The sequence below is a fragment of the Capra hircus genome, chromosome 27, assembly GCF_001704415.2.
Source record: "Capra hircus breed San Clemente chromosome 27, ASM170441v1, whole genome shotgun sequence".
Taxonomy (NCBI): domain Eukaryota; kingdom Metazoa; phylum Chordata; class Mammalia; order Artiodactyla; family Bovidae; genus Capra; species Capra hircus.
Window position 1 is genome coordinate 30,610,719 of NC_030834.1, and position 20,240 is coordinate 30,630,958.

General features: G+C 47.1%; 1 protein-coding gene across 2 annotated transcripts in view; it reads left to right on the top strand.

Annotated features, from left to right (window-relative positions):
- The window catches only part of IRF2 (interferon regulatory factor 2), an 83,688-nt gene continuing 64,066 nt past the window's right edge, over window positions 619–20,240 (top strand). The window contains exon 1 of one of the 2 annotated variants that reach the window (XM_005698710.3): window positions 619–822. The gene's annotated coding sequence lies outside the window, so the exon portion shown is untranslated. Of the gene's footprint in view, window positions 823–1,173; window positions 1,244–20,240 lie in introns of those variants that run through there. The other variant, XM_005698711.3, reaches the window with a different exon arrangement.

Here is a 20,240-nt window from a genome sequence, read left to right on the forward strand (position 1 = left end):
TTCATTGCTCCTTGTGTTCCTTGGCAGTGGGCAGTGTTACAAAGTGAACTTTTACTCACTCGGAAAACAGAGGCTGTAAACACCTGCCCCACCGACGGGATGGCAAGAGCGTTGCTTCCACGAGCCGCCAGCCTGCTCCCTCCTTCCCGACCTTCGGGTCGCCCTTTAGGATGGGGAGTCGGTAGGGTACCTGCTTTCCCCTCCTGCCGCCAACCAGCTGACGCCTGGAGCCCAAGCTGGCGCCCCCGGAGCCCCTCGCCCCCGGACCCCCCGGCTCGAGTGGTTTGAACGCCCGGGTGCGCGGGCGGCACACTCACGAACAGCCGCTTGTTGCTCCCGCGGCCGCGATGTGGGGAAGTGAAAATGAAATTGACTTTTCTGAGAAATGATGAAAGCGGCGCTGCCCGCCAATGAACGGCGGCGGCGGCGAACTTCCGCACCTCCCGGCCGGGCGGCTCGCGGCCTCCCCCCGCCTGCACCTCCCGGTTGCACAAGCTTGAAACAAACACTGGGGAGGAAGGGCGGAGGGAGGAGGGAGGAGGGCGGAGCGGGGGGGCGGGCGGGGGGAGCGCGGAGGGCGGGCTGGAGCGAGCCAGGCTCCGGGAGGGCGGGGGGCGGGGGGATTTCCAGCCTCGGCGCTTCGCAGTTTCCTCTCCTTGTTTTGCTTTCGATCTGGACTGTTCTCAGGCAAGCCGGGGAGTAACTTTTAGTTTTGCTCCTGCGATTATTCAACTGACGGGCTTTCATTTCCATTTCACACACCCTAGCAACACTTAAGCCTTGCGGAATTGTATTGGTAGCGTGAAAAAAGCACACTGAGAGGTAACATTTTTTTTCAAATAATAGTCGGGACTATGCGTGTGTGTTTTTCTCGAGGGCATGTTTAGGAGGACTGGAGGGGATGTGTGTGTGTGTGTGTGTGTGTGCGTGCGCGCGCGTCCTGATGGTTTGACACGATGTTTTGCAGACGGAAAATGCTGAGGTTCATAAATATTAATACTGATTTTTGGAGGAACAGTCGGCGCTGTTATGGATCATCTGGTTTTAGGGGAAGCAGGTTCGGTTGCTGCTGCTGCTGCTGCTGCTGCTGCTGCTGCTGCTGCTGAGGCTGCAAGGAGGAGGAGGAGGAGGAGGAGGAGGAGGAGGAGGAGGTTGGTGGAGGTTTAATTTCACTTTTGGATTTGCAGATGCGGAGAGCTGGCTCCATGGACACAGACCTGCTCTGTGCGATCCTGCGCCCCAGGTGTTGTTTGTGGGGGAGCAGGTCCGCTGGAGTCGGGCCTCCTTTTAAAAACAACATGATCGCGTGCATGTGTGTGCGTGTGTGTGTGTGTGTGTGTGTGTGTTTACAGATGCCGGCGCCACGGGATCCGAAGGACGGGAGCGGGTCGTTCTCTGTGCCCGGCGGCGGCGCCTCTCTCCAGGCAGCCTCTGGCGTAAATAGGCAGGAACCCGCCGTCCGCCCGCAGCCTGCGCCCCGCGCCCGGGCCGGGAGAGGCACCACCCGCCGCGGCCGAAGGAAACTTGATGGGGCGCCCGGTGGCAGTCCCCGGGGCTCGCCCACCCTCGGGGCTCGGGGAAGGGTCGCGGGCATCGGGTGCCAGCGGCCGGGGGCCGGGCTCCGATCGGGGCTGCGCGCGGGGCCTGGCCGGCGCGCCCGGCTTCCTGGGGGCTGGGCCGCTGCCGCCACCGCCCGGGAGGGACGCGGCGTCCTCCTTCCCGCCGGCTAGCGCCCGGCCTGGCCCTAGGGCTTTGTCGCTGCACTTGTCCCCGCGCGGGGCTGGCGTGGTGGTGGGGGGGGCGGCGAGTCCCGGGAGGGGTCAGCGGTCCGGGCCGCGGCCTAGCGCCGGGCGCCTCCGGGTCCCCGCGGGCGCCCCCCGGGCCGGCCTCGCGCGCTCGGCCTGACCCGCCTCGGCTACGGAGCGGGCAAGGTGGGGGCGGGGAGCCTCCGGGGACCGAGCGGCGCCCCGCTTGCAGGCCCCGGGCAGGGGGTGCCGGCGTCCCCAGGGGGTTCCGGGGCGCGGGCGGCGGCGGGGTGGGGACGCGAGTGCCCGCCCCGCGCCCTCCGACCCCGCTCGGGGCGCAGAGTGGCATTCGCCAGCCGGCCGAACGTGGTTGGTGCAAAGCCGTGGCCGCCACTTCCTTTTCGCCTCGCGGGCCGGGCTTGCCCACCAAGCGATGCCCGCCGCGGCCCATCGTGGCGCCCGGCCGCTCGCGGTGCCAGGGAGCCGGCTCTGAGAGGGCTCGGGCAGCCTTTTGCAAGTTGAAAGGGTTTCAGGACGCAGCTCACCGTCCCCCACCCCCGCCCCGCCCCCAGGACGCACCGGCATCTCAGTTTGGGCCCCAGGTGTGACTGCGTGGGCCGCCCTCACCCCCTACCCCTTTAGAGGGGAAGAAGCGGGAAGGAGGCTGGCAGCCGGAGCCGGGCGCATAAACAGCCTTCCGGGCACCTGGCGAGGCGCCGAGGTCAGCCGGTGTCGGCGGGACCCCTGGTCATCGCTGTAAATGTGACCCTTGGCACTGGCAGTGGAGGTGGCCACGTACTGGCGGCGTGGTTTTCTGTCGTCTTTGCCACTAAAGGATAGTGTTTGGAACTTGGGGACATTTTCCCCGCTTCCTCCCTCTCCTGCTTCCTCCCTCCAGTGTGGGCATCGGTAGTGCGCCCGGTCCTCTGCTCAGAAGAGTGCTGGCATCTTCCCTGTGCCACCGGCCTCCCCGTCGCTGTGACTCGGTCTGCTTTTGATGAATGGCGAGGGAGGGTGGAGGAGAGTTACATTTCCTGTTGTGGATTTTCAGGAATCACGAAGGTTGCTGTCAAGCCTGCATTCGTTTATGAGTTTTTAGACCGACTGCAGATAACATTGAGGACTCAGCAGCGTGCGCTTTGCTTTTTGGTGCTTAAGGGCAGGTACAGAGAAGGGCCTGGTGACAATCTGGAAGGGAAGGTAGATGGTCTTGACATTAGGCAGATGCACGCTCCTCGCCACGACCTGGAAGGTGACCCCTATTTACCTTCATGCACCCGAACTCAGGATTTTCTCACCCCACCCCTATCACTCCTTTTTCGGAGAGGGAAAGGACAAAATCCTGGAAAAACTTGTGTTTTCTAAGGAAACTTCAGTAGATGGAATATTGAGGACTTCATGTGGTATTTTTTAATACCTTGAAAAATGTATTGATTGATGGGGCAAAGTCTAGAATTTCACTATAATTAGTGAATGGTTATAATTTATAACAGCCTGTTGTGTAAGAAGTTAGATTTTGGCCTCCTGGATCCGAGTTCTTGTCTGTTCTGATTTGTGACTGCTTCTTAATATTAAACATCTACATTTTTCATTCTAAATGAGTTGTTTTTTTTTTCTTTTGTCCTTCAAAAGTTAGAGATAATTCTGCACACTTCAGACTGACTTACCTGTTAAAGTGTCATGATAATTCAAACTAGGGGTTTGTGGCTAAACTGGAGACGGATATGGTGAACCAAAGTCCTGACAGCTCCAGGAACCATGACCCAGTCTCTCCCTTCCTCTGCTTTCCCATATACTTTATTAGGCAGATATTCAGTATACCAAAGCTAGTTCAAGGTGTTTGAACTTAGTAGTGGAAACTTTAAAACTTTGGGCATTTACCATTGGGGAGTTTGATGTGCATCAATTTTGTCATGTCTTCAAGGACACTGTTCTTTTATTCTTGGTGTCATGGCATATAAGCTTCATTGTTTTTAGAGCACTTTCGTGAAACTTTCCTTTTGATAGTGAACAGACCAGTGAACTCTAAATGGGATATGGGGGACATGGTTCTGTTATGTGCTTCATACCAGAAAAAGGCTTAACGCAGATAAGGGACTTTATTCATTTAATAAGTATTCATAGAACATTCACTATGCCCCAGACACAGTGCTGGGTTCTGTGGGTTTAACTGAGAACAGGAAGGGAGTTTCTTTACCATTTGGGGAAATTGCATTCTAGTTGGTGAGCTGACGATACCTAGCCAAAAAATAAATACAGTAAGTACCTTTAGGGGTGAGTTCTATGAAAGGTGATAGTCAAATGTAACTGAATATCTGATAGGGTTGCTTTTGGGAACAAATGAGATACTGTTTTGAAAGAAGGTTGCGTAAGTTACAGCAGTCTACAAATGCGTAAGGCATTCACCTGCAGAATTCTATCAGATTCCCACTCCAGTATTCTTGCCTGGAGAATCCCCTGGACTGAGGAGCCTGCGGGGGCTACAGTCCACGGAGTTGCAAAGAGTCATATGGGACTGACCGACTAACCACGTATGCATTCTTATGCATTCCTAACTTTACAAGTCAGGGAATCATGACTGTGGGTTAAACACTGACTTTCTTTTAGAGAATTTTCAGTAAGAAGTGATTTTACTTGTTCTGAGAGAATATAGAGAATGGCAAGGAATTAAATACAGAATAACTGTTTTATGTAGAGCATTAAAATCTTTAACAAGACATCTGATATTGTTAGTAAGTTTTTTTCTGTCAAAAGTTAGATGGTGTCCATGGAGACCAAATGATATGGAAGTAAAAATGATTGGACCAGTGTATTTTCCCTCCTTATATCAAGAAAAATCCTTTCCAAGGTCGTTGTGTTTTAGTGTGAATTTTCTTCCTCATTGCTGAAGACTCTTCATTACCTGTTATTACGGATATGCTCTTAACTGATTTTAATTTTTGCTATAACATCTTTATTATTTTTGGCCGTACCGCGGGGCATGTGGGATCATAGTTTCCCAACCAGGGATGGAAACTGAACCCCCTGCAGTGGAAGCTCAGAGTCCTAACCACTGTTCCCCTAGGGGAGGCCCGCTATGACATCCTCAAAGCGAGTCAGTTAAGTTGCATTTATTGGATGCTCACTATGTGCCTGACACTATGTATGTGAAATGATATGTGACAGCATATGTGAAAATAAATGTAATAGATGGTATGTTTATAATAGATATACATAAAGGGGTATATATAAATAACATACATTGCTGGGAAATGTCCGTTATTTTTAGCAGTAAAGCCAGTTCTTCTTTTGGTCTGTGTGGGACACATGTTCCTTTGAGCACAGGGGTTGGAAGTTAGGGCCTCTGTCCCTGTTCACCCCATTCGTGCCCTACTTTTGGCCTGGGTGTGATCAATATTCGGCTATAATTTATGCCCAAGGCAGGGTCAAGCAGTGGCCCTCATAGTGGGGGTGGCTGGTGAGAAAGGTAGTGATGAGGTTTGATTAAATCTTGATTTTTTTTTTTCACCGAAGAATGTTAAGTTATCTATAGGATCCAGATTTAAACCCAAAGCCAATATTTTATATAAAATACCAAAGGCAATGCGGAAATCAAGCCTGCAGGTACCTGAGGCTGGGTGGTGACCCCTCCAGAAGACCCATAGTCACCAGCAGTTTTTCCTCCAAAGATGCTTTTAAAATGATTTCCCATCTTAACAGCTCCATCTTTTGACAAACAGCCTCTGAAACAGATTGTGTTTAGTTAGGAAGACTTTATGGGCCTGTTTTTATTCCTCAGAAACACACTGCAGTTAGAAATCATGGTTGACCTGAGAACCAGCATCAGCAAATATAGATAATCCAGTTCCAACCCAGAGCAGAGAAACTCCATGTTGTAGGCAGCCTGGGCAGCCATTCCTTAGATAAACTGTTAGTCCTGTTGAACCTTCTGAGGTTCTGAAACTAGCTGCCATCTTCCTCTGCCCCCCCATCAGTAACTTTGAGCTCTGCTGGGGGTCCAGGGACCCCAGGATATGAACCATTGCAGTAACCGAGGGGATTATTTTGTTAAATGAATGCAAACGTTGGGTCCTTATTTCATTTGCTTATTAAATATCTGTTGACAGCTAGCTATGTCCAAGACGCTGGATAGTGGAAGGTGCATGGGGCTCTTTGAGTCGACTTTCAGTTCTTTTGTTAACTCTCCACTCACTTCTCCTTTCTGGACCTTAGTTTTCCTATCTGTAAGATGGGGCTGCATGGTTCTATCATCTTTGAGGGATGGGACTTATGTGTATCAGAATCATGGAGAGGAGGGGGCTTTTAGAAACCACCCAGACCTTCAGATTTGAGACTCAAGCCCTTTCCTCTCCTTGTCTCTTCCTTGTTGAGAATCCCTCCCCCCACTCCCCCAGTAAGCCTCTGACATTGACCAGGGTGTCCTGGATCCCTGTCTCTCAGGTGTGTGGGCCAGAGCAAAGGCAGAGAACCACTGAATCAAGGGTCTCTTCGCAGGGCCGAATCTCTTCATGTTTTTTTCATTGGCTCCCAGGTCAGGCTATGCAGGACGAGGACAGCAAGCAGGTGGAACTTGTTATCCACCTTTTAGGCAGCTCTTTGAATAGGTAATCTGTGGCCCCTCCCCACTGACTCTGCCCACTTTGACCTTGCTTGTCATAAAGAAATGGGATCTGTAGTATGGTTGTGATATTTTGAATTTTCGGCTCTGAACAAGCAGAGGAACATTGTGTTTCATGAGCCTGTCTCTCTCTAGGAAGGCCACAGAGTCATGGGTTTGTTTGTTGTTTGTTTCTGTTTTGGCTTATATTCCCCCTTATCGGTGGCTTATATTCCCCCTTATCAGTTTAGTATTCAGCTTTAATAAGTCAGAAAGAACGAGTCAGGCAGTACTGCTCCGTATGTCCCATGCCCTGTGTGCACACCTTGTAGCCCCACACTTATGAGATGAGAAGGCTGTGTCGTTCTTTCTGGTTCTAAGCATTTTTATATCAGGGGCAAGGCCAATTTAGTTCAACAAAATACCTTGCTTTAGAGTTCTGCGTGATAAAAGCCGGTCCAGTTTTGATTAAACATTTTTGAGAGTTAACCAGTTGCTCTGTCAGTTTCATGAATAATTTCTTTTCCAGCATCCTTAGCAATCCGTTGCTGTCTGTGTAAGAGCATTTGATACTCACACACCTAATGTGATCAAAGGAAAGATGAGCTTCCCATTTCATCTATTCTTTTTGAGCTTACAGATGTCAGGTTTCTGTAGGAGCCAAAGAAATACCTTCTAGATAGAAGACGTGCTCCTGGCCCCATGAGCTTAGAATCCAGCGGACTTTCCCGTCATGAGGTTGATGTTTTGAGTGAGGAGAAGCTACAGACATGTTTCAAGTCATATCTAACGTGTTACTTTTGAAGAGCTTTTCCCGTGCTCCTTGCCCTAAAACTTTTGAAGGCGATGAGAACAATGACAGTGGTGGACCAGAGCGTCCTGGCACCTGATTAGGGTGTCAGTGGGTGTGGGGGGTGGTAGAGTATGAGTCGGGAAGGTGACAGCTGAGGGAATGAGGTGATGAAAAAAGAGATGAAGGTGTAGAGTAGAAAATTATTGCCTCTTGAATTGTTGAGTGAGAGAGAGTGAAGAGGGAGTCAGACAAGTAGACCTTGTGTCTGCCACAAATGTTATTGAGACGTTTTTGCAAGTAAAGAGACAAGCTGGTAGTTAATTGATCGTAAATGCAGAACAAGTTGAAATGCTAGAGGACCCTCCACTTCTAACTTTGGAGTTTGGCCTTTTTTTTTTTTCCTGGGGGATCAAATTACTGGGCATGGCCAACTTTAGACAAGTAAACAGGAGGCTGTGAGTGGTCACCCTTTAGGCATGGTTGAAACCACGTTAGAGGTGGTATTGGAGCCAGAGAGGATGGAGGAATTGGTGCCCTGACCTGAGGCCTTAAGACTCAAACTCAGTTACCTTTAGAGGCAACCACAGCCCCCTCAAAGAAGATAACATGTTGATGAAATGGATCAGCAGTACTGTCATAGCCCTTAAGCTGCCCCCTCCCCCATGCTCGTCTTCCTTGCTGCTCTTTTATTTTTGCCAGGTTGTAGGAGGTAAGTTAGGGAGTCCGGAAAAGAGAATCGGGACAGGGTTAAGACTGAGCTATGGATGCCATCGCTGGTACTGCGGTCACTGTAGTTTGGAAACTAAGCGCTTGGTACTGTAGCTGGGGTATTGTACTTTGAAATAAACTTTCTGGAATACAGTTAGGCTGTGTACACTTAATGTCTTAAAAATGTTGAGCTCTCTGTTCCAGTAATCCCACTTCTAGGAACCTACAGATGTGAAGTGACAAGAAGCAGAACAAAGATTTATGTACAGGGATGTTTACTGTTCACTTCTGTTATACTGAGAACTCGGAAACACCCTAAATCCCCAACAATAGGAGCACATTTAAATGCGGTACAGCGCACCAGGCCCTGAGTACAGATAGCTGATAAAATTCATGCTTTTGCATTTAATGATGGGAAGGTATTTGGGGTGTATTTTGAATGGAGAAAAAGAGGATTTTCAACTGTGACCTTAATTTTGTTTTTAAAACGTGTGTGTGTTTGTATATATATCATTAAAAAAAAAAAACTGGAAGGAAACATTTGGATGGTGTGTTTATGGATGTTTGGCTTTCTCCCCCAGATTTAATCCAACACCACAATTACTTTTATAACCAGAAAAATATTCTCAAGACGACTCTGAAGTGTCCCCTTTAACCTCATCCCTGGTAAATGTGGATGAGGACAAGTAAATCGGATGTTGCTAAGGAGGATGTTGTTCATGAGCTTGGCCATTCCCAGGCCCTCTCTGCGTTAAAGTACAGAGCCAGGCTCTAGAATCAGAGCTTTCCCAGCCAGTGAGTGCCTAGATATGCCCTTGTCCTGATTCAGCTCTTACGGCTTCAAGATACCGAGATGGATGGTTCCTTTGGGAGGTTGGGACGCATTGTTTTATCAGCAACTGTGGAGGGTCTGAGATGTTACCCGCTTCACAGATGTGCCCTCTGTGTATGTGACGGAAGCACCTGACAAGGGGGTAGGAGGCGAGAGTTCTTTCTTGATCTTTACAACCAGGTCAGCAGCCAGAGAGATGCTACGGTGTTGGCCCCCATACCTTGAAGTGATACCATTGGAAACTGATGGAACCTGGGTGTGGATTACCTTCCATAGACGACATCAGAACGACCATCCCTCTCCGCTGCCAATGGTCCGGGGTGGGGGGCAGGCGGGTGGGTAGAGAGATTGTGTGCACACTCAGTCACTCAGTCTCGTCTGACTCTTTGCGACCCCATGTATTGTAGCCCACCAGGCTTCTCTGTCTGTGGGATTTCCCAGGCAAGAATAACTGGAGGGGGTTGCCGTTTCCTATTCCACGGAAACTTCCTGACCCAGGGATTGAACCCTCTGCTCCTTTCCTCTTCTGAGTCAACATCCTCACCTTTTGGAACATAAGGCTCTTACAACTACAGGTGTCCGTGAGGTCATGGCTTTGACCCTTTTGAAATGTACATGCTTAGAGAGGTAGGGCCTCCTGAGACCCTGCAAACTTAACCCAGGAACCTAGTCAAGGCTGTAACCATTTGGCCCTCTTGAGAAGATTAGAGAAGTTTGATTATCCTTCTGGAGCAGAGCAGTTAGTTTAGACAAATGGCTAGAGATCCGATTCTTGTGGTAGGTGAAGAATAAACTGTTTCGAGGGGAAGTGAATGCAACCTGCCCTGTCTTATGTACACTGTCTTTGTACCTTGTTGGTTCCTGTGTCACAGGTGGCCTGGCTGTTTCACAGGAGCCCTGAAATGCGGGAGGTTTTATTTTCCCCACATAGCAAACTTTACAAATCCCCATGGGATTCTCCATGGGGAGATTCTAAATGGGATTGACACTCTGTGTGTCTCAATCGGAGTGTGATTGAGACTTTCTGACTTTCCATAACTGAAGAAGCCTCCAAATCTGGAATTTGTGTCTGGAAAAATTTTTAGAATAGTTTTGATTCCTTTATAGACATGGGAGAGGTTTTTTTAGATGGGTTATGAAACTGGGGTTGGGTGTAACCATTAGGGGTTTAGAGGGAGAATGCCAAAGCACAGCTGAGAAAAAAGAATATTGATTAGGACAACACTATCCAATACAGATAGAATGTGAGCCACATGTATAATTTTTAATGTTCTAGTAGCCACATTAGAAAAGTAAAAAGAAGCACATGCTCAGACACTCAGTCAAATCCGACTCTTTGGGACCCCATGAACTACAGCCCACCAGGCTTCTCTGGCCGTGGAATTTTCCCAGCAAGAATGCTGGAGTGGGTTGTCATTCCTCCTCCGGGGGATCTTCCCAGTCCAAGGATTGAACCCGTGTCTCCTGCGTCCTTTGCATTGGCAGGCAGGTTCTTTATCCCTGATCCACCTGGGAAGCCCCAAAAGAAGTAGGTGAAGTTAATTTTAATGCCCTATTATTTAGTCCAGTGTGTCCAGAAAATTATCCTTTCAACATGTAATTAACATAAAACTATTAATGAGATCATTTACTTACTTTTTTTCATGCTGACTCTGCAAAATCCACGGTTATCTTTTATACCTTCAGTACATCTTAATTCAGTCTGGCCAGGTTGCAGCGGCCATATGGCTGGTGGCTACCATATTGGACCAGGTAGGACTTAGGAAATGAAGCAAGTTGTGAAGAGAAATATAGGGAAATACAGCGACTCAATCTAAAAGAACCAGGAAAAAAAAGAGAGCACTCATTTGGTTATAACCGCGTCTCCCCGTGTGTCCCTGCCAACCCGACCTCCTCTCATCTTAAAATAACCCCAGTTTCTCTTAAAATAATAAGATGCTCTGGATCTCTTCAGAAGCAACACACCGTGGGTGCCATTCCTTTGGCCATCGTCCCAAACACCTTGAATATTTTCCACCCTTTTGAAGTGCTGTGAAAAACGTTGATTCCCTGGATTTTCCCGATTGCAACACCTCCCTGACCAGGTTATCTGAGACCTGGGATCGTGTCGTATTTCCTTGCATTCCCCACCCGTGCTTGATATGCAGTAAGCACTGGGTAAATATTTGTTGATTTGATTTTCAGCCTGAGAGCGAAGGTTAGCTCCGAAGGCTGGATTCCAGCTCAAGATGGATGGGCCAGACCTCTCTTGTGTTACCAACCTGGTGGTACATGTATGCAGGCCGGAAACCCTGGGATTTGTCACTTTGCGTTAGCAGTTATCACTTTGTATCAAGGAGTTCAATATCCAGAAGGTGGAAAAAATGGTCTGGTTTTCTCCTTTGGACCAAGGCCTTTACAGAAATCTTATCACTCGATTCCTCTGACATTTATGTTCCAATGCTGATAGTAATACCTCCCGGTACATGTAAATAAGCTCTAGTTGCTGAGAAACCAGAGGTATACATTTGGGAGCTGCTACTTTCTTGGTGGGTTAGTTATTAATAATAACTTTGTTATTAGCAAACTTTCAGCCCATAACTTATAGGCAGGGAAATTCTTTTGAAGTCAAGCCCTGGTATCTTAACAGTAGCCTTCATTTGTCCTCTCTGACTGTAATTGTTGGGGAGAAGCAACAGACATAGCCACAGAGCCCAGGCAATTTATTTTTCCTGAAGCCTTACCTAAGAACTGCTTAGGTAGCTTTTCTCTGTGAGATTAAATACGACCTTCACTGAATCATGTTAGCAGGGCCAGCAGCTAGAAAAATAAAGACTAAACCAAACCTTCAGCAAAGAAATTCCCAGCTGCTCAGCGGGTCGGAGCTTTCTTGATTGCTTTCTTCCAATGAAAACACTGTAGATGAGTTTTAAGTGAATTCTAGTAGGTTTGGGGATTTGCAACTGACAGAAGAACAGGAAAGTATAATCTCACTTTAAAATCGTAATCCTGAGGTAAATCTTGATTGACTCTTTGGGGGGATGTTGGGATTTTGTTCATATGGGAAAACGTCACTCGTGTGCACTGTTGAGCTGGCTTGGAATGTCAAGGTCCTCAGGGATGAGGGGGCAGAGAAATGAGATGAGAAGCTGGTGGCCCCAGGGGATGCCCTGGGTTCGTGGGGTGCTCTCGGTGGCCCTGAGGACTGACACGGATGGCACCCCTTTCTTCTCTCCGTTATAGAAGCGAAGTCCAAAGGTCCCAGGAGGCAATGTGGGTGAACTGCTATTTCCCCTTTGGGGTATAGCTCTCCTGGTGATTCAGGAAGTCAGGGTGAGTTTAAAATATTATAGGAGAGGGTTTATTTATTTGCCTCGCTTACAGGTGCTTTGAATGCATCGTTTTTGTCTTTTCTCTCAAAGTCAAGGTGCAATTTGGGTTGCAGTCTGGGCAGTGGGGTCGGTCTGGACCCTGAAACGAAGGAGTGGACAATTTTGATCATTCATCCAGTTGCTGTTTACTCTACAGTTATGTCCTCAGTTCTGACTCCATGTCGGGAGAGAAGGTATAGAAAGGTAGAGAAGTCTTCAGCTTGGAACTGAGTGAGCTCGGCAGATGGTATGTGTTCCCTGCAGTGAGGAGCCTTGGTCTGGGCGGCCGAGACCTCAGGTTAAAGAAGTGACTTGCGGTGTCTGCATCATCAATGGGCCACCCAGCACCGTCTCAGGTTGTCTGGGAGACCACAGTGCGGGCGCGGCACGTTTTGGGGCCAGCTATTTTATTTTCTAAGAGACAGATTCTCAGTAAAGCTTATCACAGGCGTAGAACAAGGTCTTGTTTCATTGTTCTGGCTGGTTCTCTACCGTTTTCTCTCCCTGGGTTTGGCGCCTTGCTTCTCCATTCCCTCCTTGCTTTGCCATTGTCTGCTGTCCTTTGTCATGAAGTGTCTGAGCCTTGACGATAGTTATCTCCGCTTTCTACTTCCGCTCCCCTCTGAGGGCAGACTGGAACTGGCCGTGCTGCTGCTGACACACAGCTCAGAATCCCTCCCTGGAGGTTTGAGCCAGGAGAACCTCGCTCCTCACATACCTCACATGGCTTGGGCTGACGTCACCCTGAAGGGGAAATTGGCCCATATTCAATTTTGAAAATCCATCCTTTTTTGTGCATGTGTATATATGGTCAGTAGATTAACTTCAGGTTACCTGGAAGTAAAGTGTGAGTGTTGTCCACGACAGAGCTCACGGAAACAGTAACAGCAAGCAGTGAGTTCATGAATGCATCTGGTCATTGGTGGTTTTTTTTTTTTTGTATTACTATGGTAAAAGTTACATAACACAGAATTTCCTATTATAAACATCTGTAAGTATACAGTCCAAGGGCATAAAATTCATTTACAGTGTTTGCAGCTATCAGCACTGTCCTTCCCTAGAACCTTTTTTCATCATCTCAAACAGAAACTCTGTACCCATTAAATAAAAACCCACCTCCCTCTGCATGGACAGCCACCCTTCTCCTTGCCTCCTCTAGGTACTTCATACAGGTGGCATCAGACAATATTTGTCCTTTTGTGCCCGGCTTACATCACTCAACAGAATGCTTTTCAGGTTCATCCAGCATTGGAACATGTGTTAGAATGTCTTTCCTTTTAAAGACTGAAATTGATCCATTCATCTCTCGATGGGCCCTCGGGGTTGTTGTTACCACTGGCTATTTGAGTCATGCTGGTATGAGCTCTGCTGTAAGAAGTATCTGTTTGAGTCCCTGCTTTCAATTCTTACAGTCCAGTGGGTCATTCTAGGTTTAACTTTTTCAGAAGTTTGAGAAGTTTGCCATATCACCTGTACCACTTTACATTCCCATCAGTAATGCACAAGGGTTCCAGTTTCTCCATATCCTAGCCAAAATTTCTTCCCTTGAATTTTTTTGGTAATAGCCATCCTAACTGGTGTTTGACTGTCTCTGTGGTTTTGATTAGCATTTCCCTGATGGCTGGTGATGTTGAGGATCTTCCCACATGCTTCTTGGCCATTTGTATATCCTGTTTAGAGAAATGTTTCTTCCAGTCCTTTGCCTGTTTTTGAACTGGTTGCTTTTTGTTGTTGTTGAGTTATAGGATTAAGTCATTATTTTATGGGTTCCAAAGTCTAGTCTGAAAGCTCAGAAGATACGCTCTGAAATACTAGTATGGTCTGAAAACACAGAAGATTCTCCCTTGTTACAGTATGTATATAACATGTAGTATAAAACCAGTGAAAATTTTTCAGAATTTGAATTTGAAAAATTTTGAGATGTTGTAGAGCTGATAAAACACCTATTGGAGAATTAAATTATGCTGAATGAATTATATCAGAGTGGACTCTGAAATGGGGAATCAGCTAAGAGTACTTCATGTTTACAGCTGGAGAAATCAAGCAGCCTGCCCAGGGTCACGTGGCCGGACTAAGTCCTTAGTACATTTTGTTGAACTCAGTAGTAAAGAGTTGATTTTTTTCTGTTACATTTTGAATCCTAAATTTCTGGTAAGAGAAAAAGCATAATGCTTGAATATGTAGTGAATTAATTGTATCAGCTACTCATATGGTCGTCTCTGACTAATATAAGTACCTTCAACACTTGGGGCTCATAAAAAGACCCTAGGGTTCAGTACTTTTGAGGTATTTTGGATAAAACTGAGTAAAAGCAGCCTCAGAATAACATTCGGGGGCATACAAATTTATACATAATACTCTCAGCAGTGGTTTGATAACTACCATTTGAGCAGATGAAGCAAAATAGTACTGTTATAACAAGTCTGCTGGGAAAAATGAATGAAAGCATTTGTGTATTTATTGTGAATAATCGGCAAAATGAGAAACCATATATTTGTCCTTAATAAGAGCTATAGTAGACGACAAATTCAGTGAAATGTCAGCTTTACAGTAGCAAATTTATTGTTGCTTTACTTTTGTGTTCTGCTCGAATTTTCTGCTTCACTCAATCCTTTTGAGAAGTTGGTCTTTATTGACTAATGTAGCCTGACAAGATCATATATGGATTATAACTCAGAGTGAACTGTAAATAATTGGGAAGCAGATAGATAGCTGTAAAAATCTGTATTCCCTTCAGGCTTGGAGCCCAGACTTTGAAAAAAGTCTGTAAAACTAGCCTCAAGTAGCTATGAAAACAAATATGATGTTGAAGTTAAGTTGAAGACTCCTTCCTGCAGACAAATATTTTAAATACAACTTTCAGCAGAGTTAATTCCTTCAACAGACGTTTTTGGACTGCTGGTGTAGAGATGCAAAATTGACAATTCCAGCTTCTCACGGAGCTTATTTAGTTAGAGACAGGCAGGGAAATAACACTCTGTAGGAGCAAAAAGAACAAAAGATGTGCTTAATGGAAGCACGACAGCAAAGGCTATGAGAAATTGGCAGGGGCTCTATCTTTGACCAGGGCCGTGGAGGCGAGCTTCACTGCGTTTCCACCAGCTGTAGGAACAGGGCAGGTTCAGCCAGTTTCCTGTGGGGGCTCAGGGCATCTTTTGGTTGAAAGAGCAGTAAGAACAAAACCATGAAGGGTTGGAAATTCCTTCCACTCACTCTTGGTGGATGCAGAGTTCTCTTGTTTGATGGGAGCAGACGGGTCAAGGGAGTGTCAAGGATCATTCCTGGTAGGCATGAACACTTCCTTCAATGCATGTGTTCCTGTGTTTACTAGCAAGGAAAGGCCTTATTCTGAGTTATAGAGCAAGTTTTGGGGGAGAAGGGTTATTGGGGACTTGGAACATCTCCCCACTCCTTACATTTTAGAAGATGATATAGGTAGGGACTTTTTAGCAGTTGGAGGTCAGAGCTGTGAGCCTGCCATGCTGAAGAGAACATAGAAGGGTTAAGAATAATGCATGCCTTTCATTCATAGATAGACGGCACTGCAGGAAGGACCAGATTCTGCTTTTGATAATAACCAGGCCTGTCTAGGAGACGTTTCTGTATGTTTCTAAGAGGAAGTGATGCAAAGGTACTTTTTGTATCTTCTTCTGTGTGTTTTGATTTGGCTTTTAGTGAGAGAGGAGTTATGATGACTAGGTTCACAATACTTAAGTGAGGGGGCGATAGAGACTGCTGCTGTTAAGACAGATGAGAAACTCAAGTTAGAGAACCAAGATGATGGCCCAGGTGCCCCCAAGCCAGAACTTGGCACAGCAGAAGTGTTTAGGGGGAGGCGTTCCAGCGGCTCCAGGAGTGACTGGATCTGGCTTCATCTCCGCAGCGGGACTTGCGGTTGGCATCGTATCTGCGGTGCGCTTGGCGTGTTATCTGAGTAGCACGATGGAAGAGCCTGAAAGGGCTGGCTCATGGAATCTTAGGGGCGAGCCTCAGTTACTCAGGAAGCCTGGGGGAAGCCGCGTGTATGGGTGCACCCAGTGGGACTTCTTCCCATCTGCATGTGACCCCCCCCCCCCCCCCCGCCAGCATAACCAGGTGACAGGGCAGAGGACGTAACTAGGTTAACGGCTACAGTGATAGCATTTATTGGATATGTGCTGGGCTCTTTGCTTACGTTTGAAGGTCTTATTCAAAGGCCCAAGATACTTATGTGTTATATTTCAATAGATCACACTCCAGGTTTATTATCAACCACTGCCTTGTTGAGCTGATTATAAATTTGGGAGGACCGTCGTGGGAGGGCTCAGCAGAACAACTTGGGTATGCCCGGCACTCAAGAAACGCTGGATGAATTAACTCGGAATGATTGACCTAGTTCTCCCATTTGTCATTTCCTGTCCAGACAGACCTCCTCTGTGGGACCTCAGAGCCGACAGGGCTCCTGAACGGTGTTTTCTAATTCTAATGAGGAGCGAGGCCCCGACAGCAAGTGGTAGACACCTCAGCCACGTGTGCGTGTGCCTCGGGGGTATGTGAGGGTGTCTCCCCTCACCAGTCGGCAGGGACCCTTGTTAAGGTGCAAGGACAAAGGTCTCTCTGTTAGCCAGCCAGCCTCAGGGAGCCTTCCGGCTGTTTCTCGCCCATATCCGCCCATTTTTCCTGGGGCATAGCTTCGCCGAATTACTAATGGTTCAGACACGCCAGCACGCTGCTTCCGCCCTTTGCTTTGTTGCTGTGCTCCCTTTGTTTGGAAGTTTTTTCCTTCCTTTCCGCCTGAGGCCTGAGATCCCCTACCTTTCCAAGCCCGCTTCAGATGCCCCCTCTTCTTTGAAGCCCTCTCTTCTGGGCTTTGATGTAATCTAGTAAAACTCCCACAAAATGCCTTCCAAAAAGCTCAGAGTCCGACCAGGGTGAGTCTAGTACAGAGAAGAAACCAAGAATCAATTGTGTTGATGAGTTCAAGCCTGGAGGAGTGTATTATAACTTCAGGCTCATCATGGGAAGCTTTGGCATCTTTGATTTGTTTCTCTAGGATGCCTAATTTTAGAGCTGGGTGTTTTCTGTTCCTGCCTCTGTTGTTATAATGTAACCTTTTTGAGGACAAAGATCATGTCCTGATTGGCTTTGTATTCCCCACAGAGCTTTTCACAAGGTTCTGATTTGAATGAAATGTTAAATAAATGTAATTCAGAAGTTTGCTAACATACTTATCTTGGTTCACCTGCAATGCAAAAAATGTCGTGAAAATGGTACAATTTTTCTTTTTCGGGGTTGCATGCTTTAGCAATCTTCCTCCCTCCTCCTGCTTATTTGTTACTTGTTAATATTGTAGTCCCATCATCACAACATGTATTTCATGTCATCTGCTTTCTTCTCCCCATCCCCAGCCCCAGTGGGCTTTCCAGGAGGGGTTCAACCAGTCTTATCAATCTGTAATTACAACATGAGGATTCATGTGCAAAGGACCGTACCTGATCTTTAGGGAAGATGAGTAAGAGACAGTTCCTGCTTGCAAAGACTTCACCCAGAGCTGTGCCTGTATTCAAGTACATGAAGCTGTGCATTTCAGCGGAGTTTAGATGGTAGGAGGGATGAGTCGGGTGAGACGTCAGAAAGGTGGGATGGGGCTGAGTTCTGGTGAGTCCAGATTTTACTCACTGGTCATTGTGGAGCCACTGCAGAGTTTCGAGCCGGATGATGAGATGTTTGGGAAGAGGAACCTGGCCAGCACTGTGCAAGGTGCTCACGCTCCAAAACACGGACTCCAGGGGCCCTCCTGCTCCTTGGGAGGAATTCTGGGGTGTCCACTCTGCTATCAGGTGGGATGCTGGCTCTGCTCTTCGGAATGTCTTGGGGGATGTTTTACGGGAGACCAAGGCACTCATCTCATACTTTTCCTCCTAATAGAAGTTGCTCTTTATCTGTTTCTTCCTCATAGCAGCTCTGCTGAGTTGCTATTAAGATCTCTGTTTATAGATTAAGAAGCTAAGATTTGGAGAGGTGACAGGGTGTAAGTGGTGAGATTCCCATCAGGCGTGCTTGACACTAGACCTGTGCTCTCTCCAGCACCTTCTGCTGAAACCAGGAAGGGGAGGGAAGCCAGAGTGGTCCTGAGAAGGGCTGATGGAGGGGGGGACATGGTGACAATACAGTGGATGCCAAATCCAGTTTCCAGGTACTGTTTGGGACTTGGTTAGTGGCAGTAAGTAGCTTTGAAAAATATTTGAAGACATTTCTGCAGCTTGTAAAGGAAAGATGTGTTCTTGAGTCAGGTCTTCATGTATTTGGGGGTGGTTAGCAGTGCTGGCTCTCATTTCCAGTTGGAATTCATCAGTGATTTTTAAAAAAATGCTCTAGGATTTTCATAATTTAGATATATCTGGAAAGTAACTTATTTGTGCAACTTCACACAGTTTCTCATTTTTTTTTTTACAAGAAAGAACATTACATTAGTATATGTAACAGATTTAGATCATTATAGTGTGGTGGTTTCTTTTTAATGTTTTAGAAACATTGAAACATCCATGAATAGAATCATTACTGTGGAAGGGTTAGTGTGTTGGATCTCAACCGGTTTTGAGCAAAAGAGCTGAACTGAATGGCTCTGTAATATTACACAATAAAAGTGTGGTGGTTTAGTTGCTAAATCGTGTTGGACTCTTTGTGACCCCATGGATTGTCGCCCAACAGGCTCCTCTGTCCATGGGATTCTCCAGGCAAGAATACTGGAGTGGGTTGCCATGCCCTCCTCCAGGGGATCTTCCCAACCTAGGGATGGAACCTGGGTCTCCTGCACTGGAGGCAGATTCTTTACTGACTGAGCACCAGGGAAGCCCCAATAATAATAAGTATAATAATTATAGTAAAAGAGAGAAGGAGAAGGAAGAAGGGGAAGAGGACGAGAAGGAGTAAAAGAAGAAGCATCAGTAGTAACCTTTACTGAGAGTTCACCGGCTGAAGGGACAAGCTCAAAGGAAATCCCCGAAGGAAAAGCCACAGCAAGGAGGAAGCTGTCAGAGACCCTGTGGATGTGGAATGAGGGGAAAAGACAGTGCCCTTCAACGCCAGCCTTTTTCGGAGCAAATTATTTTCAGGCAAGTATCTTTGGGGAGCATCAGTTTCACCATCAGTTCAGTTGAGTTCAGTCGCTCAGTCCTGCCTGATTCTTTGCGACCGCATGGACTGCAGCACACCAGGCTTCTTTGTCCATCACCAGCTCCCGAAGCTTGCTCAAACTCGTGTCAACATCATCAGCCAGTAAATGGATTTGAAATCAGGTGGCAGCAAACAATTTTGTCATTTTATGCAAATAGGTTTTCTCGGAAGGTTCCAGTATTCTGAATCCCTCTTACTCGACTTTTCTAACCGAAGTAATGAAAGCATCGCAATCCCCCTTTTTCCACGTTCCCTTGTTTGTGTTCCTAGTGGGACAAAACACCCACCATCCGTAGGTCACAGAGAATCCTATGGTGGTGGCAGGTAGGCAGTGACTTGGGTGATGTAAAGAGCTTGGAGAATTTAGGTCCTGCCCATTTCCTGCCGTGTTCTTCCTTCCCCAAGCTACTGTGTGTGTCTCAACGATCCACTCTGCGGTCCAGAGTTTTCTCACATGCACCATCTTGTTTAACTTCTCCTGTGCTTTCCCGGGGTACTTGAGGACCGAGAGATCTTTTCTGGGCGCTTGGATTGCTGGCTTAACTGGATGGCTCCAGAGACACCCACCTATTCATGCGAAGAGGGACAGTCTGAAATGGACTCCCCACTTAACTCCCAAAAGGAGAAGTCACGGCTTTCAGGCTTTGCCTTACTGCAGAAGCAGTGCTCAGAGGACATGCTGATTAAGGGGAAAATAGGGTCGCTTCTTTTCTCGTTTTCCATATGGAAAGGAGGTTTGAACATGCAGTACGAGCCTGAGTCCATATGCTTTGAAATCTGTCCGTGGTTCTTGCTTTGCTGAATTGCAGAATCTGATGCCACCTAGGTACGTGGGTCTGGGGCCAAACACACACAGTGGTCGCAGCACGACTTTAGATTTATGAAGTCTTTTTTAAAAGTCAGTCTGCCCTTCTAGGTCCTTACTGCCTTCTGTGAATTCTTCTAGAAGATACTCTTTTAAAAAGTGATGGATTTTTTTTTTTAATGCTCTTAGGTTTTTATAATTTAGATATACCTGGAAAGTAATTGATCTGTGCAACTTCACACAGCTTTTTCTCAG